Source organism: Oratosquilla oratoria, chromosome 35, assembly GCF_046742065.1.
Source record: "Oratosquilla oratoria isolate Oo_2021 chromosome 35, ASM4674206v1, whole genome shotgun sequence".
Lineage (NCBI taxonomy): Eukaryota > Metazoa > Arthropoda > Malacostraca > Stomatopoda > Squillidae > Oratosquilla > Oratosquilla oratoria.
Window position 1 is genome coordinate 21,805,783 of NC_134811.1, and position 7,500 is coordinate 21,813,282.

Below are 7,500 nucleotides of genomic sequence, written 5' to 3' on the forward strand. Positions count from 1 at the left end.
CCACTTTCCCCTGCCCCTTCTCACTTGCTGCAGAATTCGCGAAATGTTGTAGATTGACGCAGGCTTGCTTCCGAATAGGTAGGGGGTGGGGGCTTTGTACGATGCAGGGCTTGGGGGCTTGTGCCTGGGGCTGGGGCTGTGCCAGGAAGGTGGAAGGGGCAAGGAGGAGGAGGAGGAGAGGGAGGAGGAGGAGGAAGAGGAGGGTGGCCATGTTAAATGTTTTCGGGTCTTTCTTTCTCTAATCCATTCAGCACGGGATCAGCAATGGGCTGAATGAAATAACCCAGTTATACCATGTCTATGGAAGATACTTAAGATAGCCTCTTGTGTGTGGGGAAGGGGCATCTGGGGAGAGGAAAAACTTTCTCTGAGTATTCTTGGGTTGTTTATACCCTCCTTAGTGTGGTGTCATCTCATCGACAGACTAAAACCATTTGCCACTATAACAAAATACTTTAGGGACTTTGGTGGACATCCCTACGGACCAGAGTCGCGTAGCATTCTTTTATGTCTGGAGACTAATTTACAGTCAAAGTGAATGCTGATCACTTGTATTGTTTTGCTACCTTTGGTTTGCTACCCTCCATAAACCTCTCCTCAATTACCTTTATCAAAATACATCTACGGTGCGATATTATCCTCAAGCATAGAGAAGCTGTGGTTATTATTGAGAAAACACTGATACACCATACTGAAGGAGTCGAAATGAATTGGTGAAACATCCTGAACACGGTCTCTATTACCTTTATTAAAATACATCTACGGTGCGATATTATCCCCAAGCATAGAGAAGCTGTGGTTATTATTGAGAAAACACTAATACACCATACTGAAGGAATCGAAATGAATTGGTGAAACATCCTGAACACGGTTCCTTTGCCTCCCATCGCCTCTCAACGCAGTTTATTCTTTCTAGACTAATTCATGCTTTCCTACGCCTCCCTATATTTCCCTACGCTTCCCTGGTCTCCCTACGCCTCCCTAGGTCTCTCTACGCCTCCCTAGGTCTCTCTACGCCTCCTTGTACTTCCCTACGCTACCCTAGTCTCCCTACGCCTCCGTAGGTCGCTCTACGCCTTCTTATACTTTTCTACGCCGATCTAGGCCTCCCTACGCGTCCCTATACTCCCCTCCACCTCTTAGGCCTCGCTACGCCTTCACACTAATAACCATCTGACTTCCGAATAGAGTCCACTTTGCCTCTATATCTGTCATGAAAAATCTGGATTTACGACTAAAGTGGCTTCTCTTAGCAAATTAACATACACGCTCACGCACACGCATGCACGCACAGCCACATATGAACGCACAAACGCGTATCATGCACAAGATCACATTGACACGCACAGGGCAGCGAGGATCCATAGAAAAACAAAGACTTGTGCGCTCACGCATGTTAGATAAATTCGAGGTAAATTCTGCAGCAAAAAAATTCTAACTTTGATTCTTTATCTTTTTTTTTCTCTATACTAGTTCTTACTTTATTTCGTTGTTTCTTATATATTGTCTTTAATAGTATTTTTTCCTTCTTTTCCTTCCTACCTCCTTCCTGACGCGTGTCCCTCGTTATTCCTTCCTTCCCTCCTCATCGTCCCTCATCTTCCTTTATTCCAACCCCTGTTTCTCCCTCCCACCCCTGGCACGTTTCCCCCAATCCCGTTCCTCCTCTCTATCCTCTCCCATTCCCATTCCCCTCCCTTTTTACCTCCCTCCTTCCTCCTCCCTCCCTCCACTCTCCCACTCCCTTTCAGTCCCTCCCTTTTCTTCTCTCCTTCCCCGTCTCCCTAGCCCTTCTTCCCCGTCTCCCTCCCCCACCTTCCTCGTCTCCCTATCCCTCCTTCCCCGTCTCCCTAGCCCTCCTTCCCCGTCTCCCTCCCCTTCCTTCCCCGTCTCCCTAGCCCTCCTTCCCCGTCTGCCTAGCCCTCCTTCCCCGTCTCCCTCCCCTTCCTTCCCCGTCTCCTTCCCCGTCTCCTTCCCCTTCCTTCCCCGTCTCCCTCCCCTTCCTTCCCCGTCTCCCTCCCCTTCCTTCCCCGTCTCCCTCCCCTTCCTTCCCCGTCTCCCTCCCCTTCCTTCCCCGTCTCCCTCCCCTTCCTTCCCCGTCTCCCTCCCCTTCCTTCCCCATTCTCCCTCCTCCCCTCCTCCTCCTACCCTCCCTCCCTCCCTCCCTCTCTACTTCCTATCCTCCCTGTTTTACAAATTGACCCTTTCTAACCATTCATTACGTTCATGTCCATTTTCTACTCCCCAGCACTCCCCCCGTTTCCCCTTCCCCCTTTCCCCCCTTCCCCCCTTCTCGTTGTTCCCTACTATCGTTTCCGTTCTACTTTCCCCTCCCCGTCTCTATTTTCCTCCTTATTTCTCCTTTCCTATGGTTTTACTTTTATACACCCTTTTCCTTTCCTTTCCTTCCTTTATCTCCTTCCCATTCCTTTTTTTCCTTGCATTTTTTTCATTTCTTTCTTTTCTTTTTCGATACTTTTCCTATTTTTCACTTTTATCTTCCCATCCCTTCATTTCCCTTTCCAACTTTTTGTTTTCCTTCCATCCCTCCATTTCTTTCCCATCCCCTCATTTCCATCCTTTCATTTCCTTACATTTCTTTTTCCTTCCTTTTCTTGCCTTTTATTTCATTTTCCTTCCTTTACCTTTCATTCCGTTCCTCTCTTTGCCTTTCCATTTCTTTATTTGCCTTTCAGTGCCTGTCTTTCCTTTCCCCTTTCTTCTTCTTTTCTTCTTTCTCCTATTCCGTTCCCTTTCTCGTTTTCTTCCCTCTCCCGTTCTCCTTCATTCCCTCTGCACATTTTTTCTTTATATTCTCCCCTTCCAGCAACAAATCCTTCTCCCCTTCCCTCACCCCCCCCTCTACAATGTCTTCCATTTCCCTCCCATTTGTCCTCTCTTTCTCTCTCCCCTCCATTTATTTCCTATCTTTTATTCCCCTACTCCCCATCTCTTTTCACTTCTCGTTTTTTGTATACTACACTTACTGTGCCTCCTAGTATGCCTCCTACGCCTCCTAATACACTTTTTCGTCTTCCTCTTCTGTCTCCTCTCCCTATCATCATAATCCTCTCTGCCTCCTCCTCCTTCCTCCTCCTCTTTTGCTCCTCTCAGCCCTCCCCCTCCTCCTCCTCTTCCTTCTCATCATCATTATTATCTCCTCATCTTCTTCCTCTTCTTCCTCCTATTCTTCCTCTTCTTCCTCCTCCTCTTTCCCCTGCTCTTCCCTTTCGTCCTCCTCGTCCTTCTCCTTCTCCTCTTCCTCCTTTTCTTCTCTCCTCTTCTTAACACTCAAACTCGTTTCTTCTTTCTCGCCATTATCTGTAATGACCCTCATCATTATCCTCATCTATAGCCTCTCCCTTTGACTCCCCTCCTTCCTCGCCTTGTGGCTCTCCCTTTTCCTTTACCTTTGTTTCTCCCTTTTCCTCTACCTTGGCCCTACCTTTCCCTCTCATGCTGGTTATTTCTAATTTTCGTTAACTCCTCTTTCTTTTGTCTTTCTCAAAGCTCTCTCTGACAACCTCAATGACTCGTTTCTGGTTGCGATATTATCCACAAAGTTAGAAGGTTAGATTATTCTAAAGAAAATACTCACTATCTCTATCCCTCACTCTCTCACTATCCCTCTCCCTTTCTCTTTCCTCTCTCTCCCTCTTCCCCTCTCACTCGCCCCCCCTCTCTCACTCAACCTATATTAAATCCATCCCCCTTCCAGCGCTGTCGTAATGATTCTCTTTCTATGTCTCCCGGCGCTGGTGTCTCGGCTGTATTTTATTCTCTAGATTTCAATGACCAAAAGCATCCACGGAATGGCCATCAAGTCGCCGTCGCCTCCAGCGCCGATGCCACCAATCGGATTCTATCAAGGCGCCACCTGCCCAAACCTTCCTCTCTGTTTGCTACAGTTTATCTACTGTGTTTCTTTCTCTTTTTTGTTAACAGCAAGTGCACGGGCGTCTAACGTGCGTGGCTGGCTGTCTCTTCTTTCTCCCCCTCCTTCCTCGTATCCCCCCACCCTCTCTCCCTCCTTGCTCGTCCCTCCCTCCTTCCCTGTCTCTCGCCTTCCCTGTCTCCCCCACCTCCTTCCCTCTCTCCCTCCTTCTCCGTCTCCCCCCTCCTTTCCTCTCTCCCTCCTCATTCTCCCCTCTTACCTTCCCCGTCTCCCTTCCCTCGTTTCCCGTCTCCCCTTCCTTCCTTCCCCCTCCTCTCTCCCCCTCCTTTCCCGTCTCCCCCGCTCCTTCGCTCTCTTCCTCCTTCCCCGTCTCTCTCCCCTCCTTCCCTGCCTCTCCCTCCTTCTCTCTCTTCCTCTTTCCCCGTCTCCCTCCCCTCCTTTCACGTCTCCCCCTTCTTCGTATTTCCTCCTCCTTCCCTCTCCCCCCCTCCTTCACTCTCCTCCTTCCTTGGTGCCCCCTTTTTTTTAATCTGTCCTTCTATCTAACATGTTCGTGGTCATGTCTATGAGCGAGACAAGTCTGTCAATTTGTAAACATCAAACTTTTTTTTTTTGTGATTACTTTTCTTTGTTGATTTCTGTATTTTTACGATGTTAATTTTTTGACAGGGTTTTATTTGCTTATTTGTTTATATATTATATTTACTGTTATTATTATTACTATTATCATCATTATATATAATATATATATATGTATATATATATATGTATATATATATGTATATATATATATATATGTATATGTATGTATATGTATATGTATATATATATATATAAATATATATATATATAATAAATAACTTCTTTTTTTTTGGGGGGGGAGGTAAAACTATATTTTGCGATTTCTTTACGGAACAGACATCCAATATTGATATGACTGGGGACTAGTCCCTACTCAGAAAATGAAGGCTGATGAACAGACATCCAATATTGATATGACTGGGGACTAGTCCCTACTCAGAAAATGAAGGCTGATCACTTTTTTTTTTTACTTCTGCTATACCTTAGTGCTCCTACCTTCCTTAAACCTTATTTTACCACCTGTATGACTTTTCCTTCGGTGCGATGTTATCCGCAAGGGTAGGATCGCTGGTTACAACCGATAGAGAAAATGTGGCTTTGTGCTTTCGCGTATCTACACATGCGATAGCCTTCACTCGGGTTACACTGGGCTAATTTTCCCCAAACCCTGCGAATTTGAATAGTCAGAAGACTTCTCCTTCAGTATTCTAGACTTCCCTATGAAAAATTCAACATTGTGTCTGACAGTGGATAGGTTTATCACCTTATTTGGCCTTCATCTTCTCCATGTATGACACAAAGGTAAATTGACATTTGGAGATTTGAAAAACAAAAGATTGTAACAGGAGTCGTGTTTACTCAGTGTGAAGCGGCATTGATTCCCATTCACGAACTTCGTATTTGTTCCTGTCAGTCACTTGTCCGTTTCATTCGTCTATATACACCAAGTGCTCCCTTGTCCTTGTACTTCTCTTTCGTCTGGCCCTACCTGGCTTGGAACCATTTAAAAGAAATACTGTTACTACCTCTCCGTTTGGTTATTGTTTTTAACTTTTATTTTCCTTTTGTCTTTTTTTTTATCATTTGTTTAGTTATGTACTTACGTGTATGTGTGTAAACTCACATTTGTACGCGCACGCGTACACAGACACACACACACACACACACACACACACACACACACACACACACACACACACACACACACACACACACACACACACACACACACACACACACACACACACACACACACACACACACACACACACACACACACACACACACACACACACACACACACACACACACACAATCAACACACGTCAACACACGTCAACACACGCCAGCGGATAATAATGGAGCTCTAGTAATTAGTAACATACGCCTGTACTAATTAGTACATGTAATGCTTGCTAGGTTATATATTCTTTCAACTACAACCGATTCATTATCATACACTCAACAAGCGAAGTATGTATGTTGTACCGAGCATCATCTGGTGGCCTCGGGAACAAGTTTTGAGAGGTTCTATACAGCTGTGTTATAAAGCTCGTTGACAGTCGTGAAATATCCTCATCTTCTTGTAGGTGGTTCACCAGGACTTAGGCTTTATGGGAATATTCTCTCGATATAATACTTTAAAAGCCTGCTGGACTTATAAAACGTAATGGCTACGGTGTACCATACCTTGCTCTTATCCCTCCTAAGTTCCTCCTTTCCTACTTCCCTCCTCCCTCTCTCCACTCTTCTCTTTCTCCCCTCTTCCCACTCACACCTCCTTCCTCTCTACCCTTCTCTCTCTCGCTCCCTTCCTCCCTCTCTCTCCCCTGCTCCCTCTCTCTCCCCTGCTCCCTCTCTCTCCCCTGCTCCCTCTCTCTCCCCTGCTCCCTCTCTCTCCCCTGCTCCCTCTCTCTCTCCCCTCCTCCCTCTCTCTCCCATCCTCCCTCTCTCTCCCATCCTCCCTCTCTCCCATCCTCTCTCTCTCTCTCCCATATTCCCTCTCCCCCGTGCTCGTTCCCTCCTCTCCCTTACTCCCTCCCTCCCCTACCTCCCCCTTCCCCTACAACCTCCCTCCCCTACTCTCACCCTCCCCTCCCCTTTCCTCCCCTTCCCTCCCCTCTCCTCCCTTCCCCTCCCCTCCCCTCCCCTCCCCTCCCCTCCCCTGTCCTCCCTTTCCTTCCCCTCTGTCTCTCCTCCCCTTACTTCATTTTTCCCCTTCCTCCTCCATTCCACTTTTCTCCCACTCCCATTCCCTCCCTCCATCTCTTACACTTCCCTCAGACGCCCGGGTCCTGATGAAGTTGTTGCGATTGTTCCGAAGGAATAATTGGTATACAAGTGGTATACTTGTGTTGTGCGAGTGGTATGTGGGTGTGGAGAGGGTTTCCATTCATATGGTGATTGGTTGGGTGTGCTGAGACCCCGTAATCATGGGGATTTATTGCCATTGTTCCTAAACGCCTGTTATGGCGAGGGAGTGGTTGGAAGTGTGAGGGGAAGAGCGGGAGGAGAAGGCCGTACTGGCAAGGAGATGAATGTGATGGAGGCGATACTCATAGTGACGGTAATGGTAATGGTAATAGTAATTATAGGGTTACAAATACCATTGGTGCCATATTTACGTTTACACGTACACTTTGCAAGACAAAGTCAGTGTGTAATCAAATTTGTTTATTTTTGTCTGTGTGGACCTAGGAATGTACTTGCACTTGGAAACGGCCAAATCAAAGCAAGTTTGGCTCAGTTGTCTATTCAGCATTAGGTTAAGATACATCTGAGTGTGTGGAAGCTTACTCGGGTCTCGTTTAATAATCATACAGTTATGCATAATACAAGTATATGTTTAGTGAAGACCTGTTCCATCTCATCACCACAGACAACAGCTGATAATTAAAACCGTACTGCCCACACACTTTCTGAGGAGATCCAAGACTACTTAAGCAACGTGCCAGCCTGTCTACTCATCTACCTGCCCATCTACCTACCCGTCTACCTACCCATGTACCGACTTCCCCACCTGC